Source organism: Hyaena hyaena, unplaced genomic scaffold (genome assembly GCF_003009895.1).
Source record: "Hyaena hyaena isolate Hyena2069 unplaced genomic scaffold, ASM300989v1 scaffold_6, whole genome shotgun sequence".
NCBI lineage: Eukaryota > Metazoa > Chordata > Mammalia > Carnivora > Hyaenidae > Hyaena > Hyaena hyaena.
The window spans coordinates 6,748,710-6,754,709 of record NW_024080638.1 but is presented as its reverse complement, the minus strand read 5'-3'; positions in this window follow the sequence as shown (position 1 = coordinate 6,754,709).

Genomic DNA, 6,000 nt, shown 5'->3' with positions numbered 1-6,000 from the left:
TTTTTTTTAAACCTAACTGTGTAGGTTAGAATAGTACATAGATGGTTTATTTCCTGAATGCTTGTCATAACTAAAAATCCTTTCTGTATCTTAATGTGGATCAAATTCCAAAATTCCACAATGTTTCTCCTCAAAATTCCCTATTGTTTCCTGGCATTTGGTGCTATAAATAAAAGGCTGAAGCCAGAAAGCTCTTTTGTTTTTTGAGAGGCAACTGGTGACTTTCTGGCTGGATATGCCTGCAGGATTCTTCATTCTCTGTCCTTGGTAGTTTAACATTTTTGCCAGAATGTGCTTAGGTACAGATCTCTTTGGTTTTATTTTATTTTATTTTTGGCCTGGAATGCAGTGAGTCCTTTCAACCTACATTACACAGATTTTCTTTCTGTTCAGGCAAGATTTCATTTCTATGGTCTTATATATATTTTTTCCTTAGTTTTTCCATCAGGAAAGCAAAACTCAGGAATGTTAGCTAATGTTCTGTCTTCCAAACCCATTAATTTTCATCTCTTATTTCTTTTGAAAGAACATTGGGAAGAAAATCTCAAGTCTGTCCTTCGTATTATTGATTTACGTGTTTCCAAGCTCAGTCGTGTTCTTTTCTGCTTCCAGTGCGGATCTGATGTGTTTTAGCTTCCTTGAAATCCTTCTAAGCTCTCTTCTTTTTCATTTTATTCTATCACCTTTTTCTCTGAACCCAGTCCCACCAAGAAGAGGCCTACAATTTTCTTGTATCTTATAGGAGACCACTTTCATTTTCAAATGCTTTTGGAAGCTGTTTATTTTACTTGGTTCAGTCATTTTTTTATATGTATATATACACTGATTTGTTTTTTTCTCTATACTCATCCTTACATATGGTCAGTCCTCTCTGCCCAGATGCAGAACTTACTCTTGGCTGTGTTGTCCACATGAGTGTCTGTCAACTCTATTTTGTGGATATATGTGGTGGTGGGTAAGGAGATGTACATGCTTCCAAGTCCAATTTCAAGTTTAATTCTTTTCTATTGAAGTGGCATCCTTTTCCTTCCTGTTTCCTGGTTTCCTGGTTCTCTGAACCAATACTATACGTGAAAAATCATAGTATTTGCATGTTCTGCTACTTAGTTGTATCTGTCTTCACCTAAAGGACATTTTTTTTTCGCAGAATGCACCATGCCTCTAAGAGATCTTTCTGATTTCTGCTCACATTTTAGCTGAGGGTTTGGAGTTGTGAACTAGATGAAGAGGCGGTGGGACAGGGAGAAGGGTGGAGCAATTGAGAACCTTCATGGTCTGCCTCCTGGTCAAGAGGAAGGATCAGTCAGTTATTTCTCTGGCTTGGGAGATCTGATCTTGAGCAAGGAGGCTGGATGTGGTTGGTGAAGACAATGAGTTACTAGATATCTTTCAAATTTTTAAATTCACAGTGTGTCCATTTCATGACACGAAGCCAGAAAAAGTACTGAGCTACAACCTGGAAGATTTTGCTTTGTCCACCACTAGATGCCTCATAAATTGTACCAATTCCTTCTAGATTCTAGAACTGAGCTTTGGCCTTCTTTGAGGTCATTATGAGTATTTCTTTGGGAAGTTAGGAGCTCAATGGAGGCTTCTGACAGCAAGATGTAGTTCAATAATTAATTTTTAAAAATCCATATCTTCCCAGCTATGTATGGAGGAAAGAGATCTGGATTAATTTTCTAGTCCTGAATCTAATTACTGTCTTGCTGATCTTGGATGGCCCAGTAAATATCTCTGGGCTTCAATTTCTTTATTGGTAAAATGAGGGAATTTGACTACATGATCTCAGAGGTACTTATAACCTATTGTTTTTTAAGTCTCAAACAAGAAAATAAAAATGCCCTAATAAAGGAAAGAAGAATACAAGACAAATGACTAAGGTAAGTATATTTTGCTATGAGGGTGCTTAACCCTAAGGATTATAAAAATCCTTTGACACCAAAATTAAAAAGCAAAAGTAAAAAACATGAGCATATAATTGTGACATAGATTAGGTAGTTCTTTATATTTTATTCAGTGATAACAGTGTCAAAACAAGTGCAGTAAGTAAACTACTGGACTTTTATTAGAATAAATTGGCATGATCATCTACCCTTTGGGTTAGATAATAGGTAATACAAGTTATTTATTGGATAACGACAGAAACTTTTCAATATGTAGAAAGTTCACAGAAAACCATCACGCCTCCCAGAAACTATTGAATCATACTAATGACCAACAGATTACTAAGAGAGTACATACAAGCTATGCCACAGTATGCCTGGGGAAATGAAGTATTCCCAAACAAACAGAAATTATGTTTAATTTTTTAAAAGTTCTGTGATAAGTGGACCTCTGTGTCCCCAAAGAAGGAAGTTTTCTCTAATGGATTGAGCACTGGATTTGTAGTCAGAAGACCTGGGTTTAAACTTAAGTTTTCCTTATTAGCTCTGTGAGAATTAGGGAAATTTACTTAATTTCTCTGAGCCTTGGTTTCTCAATAAGTATCGTGGGAATAATTAGACCTACCTTGCAGAGCTGGTGTGAGGCTATATGAGAATATGAGGCAGCTGGGAGGAAGCACTTACCATAATGTTAGTCAAATGTGAACCTTCTAGAAACTTATTTGAGCCTAGAAACTTATTTGAACCATAACAATAACTATAGTTAAATACAAATTAATCATATCAGTTATATTGACCATAAAATATTTAGGAGCCCAATCTCATCTCAATGGGGGTTTATATAAATGCTCTTAATAGTAATGTAAGCAATATGCATCCAATATAACCCAGTGATCTTTTTTTTTAATAAATATTTCCTGAAATTATTAACTTCTATATGAACTGCATTAGATAAATAATAAAGCACTTTAATTGAGCATAGAAATCTGATTCTGATCAACAACTAAACATAAGAAGCAACTCTGGATTCCTTGGATTGTAAAGAACTGGAAGCACTCAAAATCATAATAATAATAGGCAAACTTTGCCAGAGGGAGGGGCAGCCTCCCTCAAACGAATTTTGGAAAATTAGGTGATGTCAGGAGTCATGGACACAGAACACATAGGAATTCCCAGAGATAAGTTAATCACCCACATGCCCACATGGCCTCTTCTCTCACAAAGGGATTTCGGCCACACGTCACCCGCAATCTCTTCCCTCCACTCATAATTTTGCTAAGGTGATTAATTTATATGGGGGGAAAAACAAAAAAGATTTGTAAGAACACTGACTAAATATAAGTGAATGTTTTTCTCCTGATAACAGAGCATTAAACATTCAATCCCAAAGCAAAAACATTTAAAGATATATGTGAATTTGAAACTTTTAATATTTTCTTCTGTTCAGGACTGTTTGCTATCTGTTTCTAAATGTGCATGGGCCTTAACTTAGATGAAACTGGAGCTCACATAGAGAAAATGAGGTAACTCTGAGGTCTTCGTAATCTGCATTTATTGGTGCCTAAAGGTAACAGGTTACTAGCTCAACAAGGTTTAGCAATCCAGATTTCAGTGAAAGCAACAGAGTGATGCATGTTGATAAGCACAATATTTAAACATCCTGTTTACTTTAAGTAACTAAAATGTGGCCAGCATTAGCCTAGACTAAGAAAAGCAATCAATATTTTGTTGCCTAGAAATAGGAAAAAATAATTTTAGAAGTTGTGAAAAATGAAAATTCAAGAAAACTGTTATTCCAGAAGAAAGTGTTCTGGTACAGTGAGAAACTTCTTAAAATTTAGGAGATTCACTATATGATCTTGAGGAATTGGGAATCTTGCTTCCAAGTTTTGCCACTTCCTAACTATATGAGCTTGAGGAATTGTATTCATGTTGGAGATGATCCGTTCCAACAATCCCACTTTATTATAGTTGATAGAAGTGAGACCAGAATTGCCAAGTGAGCAGTGAAGGAGCTCCCAAGCAAGTCCTCTTCTTACCATAGAAAAGGGCTCCAGCTTCTAAATGAAGGTTATTTTGTCCAGATTCTCCCAGTGATGGTCTATGAACACGCTGAGAGAGTGGTATAGTCCTTGATGCTTTTAATAAGGTCGAATTTAAATAAAAATCAAAGTAATAGAATTTCACATTTCTTCAAACACCATTTATCAGTTAGGGCAGACTAATACAGCATATAATCCATGCAGAGCTGGAAAATGCCACACAGCCACGGAGGCCATTTCTTTTACAACTTTGGTTAGGTTCTTCCATATTACTCCCCTTTGCAAACACACTAAACAATGCAAAAGCTTTCTCATAAAGCCTCTTAAGGCATCTCCATTCTTCACAAGTTTCTGCTTACAGCTGAGGTATCAGGGCTGGGCTGTGTTGGAGGTAGAATTTATGGGTATAAATGTGACCAGATTATCAGGTTTGGCTTCCTCTTCAAGTTTAACAGTTTAAAGGAGGGAGAATCTCCACAATGGAAGAAATAATTGATGTAATGCAGATTAGTTGAATATTATCATTCCCAAAATTGTAGCTAAAATAGCTAACATATACTGCATGCTTCCTATGTGCCTAGTGCTGTATTAAACCCTTTATGTTTAATGGGCTCATACCCTTCAAGCTGACCCCCTATCATCTCTGCTGGAATAAACTACAAAGGGGAAAACTGCTAGACTCTGCAGAGGAGGTACCAAGCAAGCAGGGCTCACTTAAGAGCAGATGCAGCAGATGCTGTGGGCAAGAGTTCGTCCGAAGCGCTCCACAGGTACTCTCCGTAATATCTGCAGCCCCACAGTTCCTGATCCAGAGCCAGAGACAACTGTGCTTAGGTGAGCTTGTGAATTCCTGCTCTTCATTCCCACTTTTGAGTAAAATAGCTAAGTGGAGAAAATGCCCTTAATCTCCACCCCCTTCCTTCTTTTGGGATTCTCCTTTCTTCTGGCTTAGGCAAGAGTAGAAAATCATGGTGTTCCCAGTGGGCATGATTTAGAGCTGGCTGGAAAGGCAGAATGCCAAAGAGAACTAGCTACTCTGCCCCCACTTCAGATCCTTTGAGGATGGACATGGCCATATAAAGGAACAGGTGCTCTGCCATTTCAGCAGGTCTACCAGGTGTTACCACATATAAATTTAAAGTATGTGTTACACACACACACACACACACACACACACACACACACACACACCCCTAACACAAATACATAACAAAGCACCTAGTACAATGGGTAGCACAGAGGAGTGCTTGATAAATGTGTTTTCTTTCTCACTTTTGTGCTCCCCAAGGGAGGCATGTAATGCATGGCATTTAGGATGCTGAGATACAATTATTTCATTCCATCAGATAGCACTGAAGATTCCACCTCCTGATTTTTTTATTAGAATCATTCACTTCAGAACTCTGGGGATTTAAAACATATCAAATAGTGACAAGCAACAAATGTGAGGCAGAGGTGGTTATTCAGCTGATGAAAAGCCACTCTCAACAGAAAGATGACAACCTCTGGGTCAGTTATTGCTACTTATGGAAATGTTAAAATCTGAAATGATCCTAGTGATTCCTAATGGCGACGACATCTCAATTCTATTTAAAATAAAGATGGAGGTTTTATTCAATTGGGCTGCAGGCTCTGTCTGCCCAATAGTTCACACGGGTTTCTGTTTAAGTGCAGAACTGACAGAAAACACGACCATCTGCTTTCCACAAACAGAACAACCTTTGGGTGTTTAGCAAACTAAAGAAAACTATACCTAATGTTTTGTGTCTCTTTTTAAGCAAAACCCTTCAATCACTATAGAAAATCACAACAGAACAATATGCAATATCAAGTCATAACACTGATTATTCAGTATTGCCTGTTATTTATATACACATGGAGACATACCCCAGTGAACCCATATTCAGGAAAGATCAACTAGTAAACAAAATTGTAAATGTGCAGTTTAACTAAAAAGGGAAAAACATTAAACCTTAAGGCAGCATTGGCTGAGTCTTTTCCGGTAAAGGAAGTAGTACGTATTTCAATGACTGGTGAATGATATTTAAGAATGATTAATTAGAATAAATACT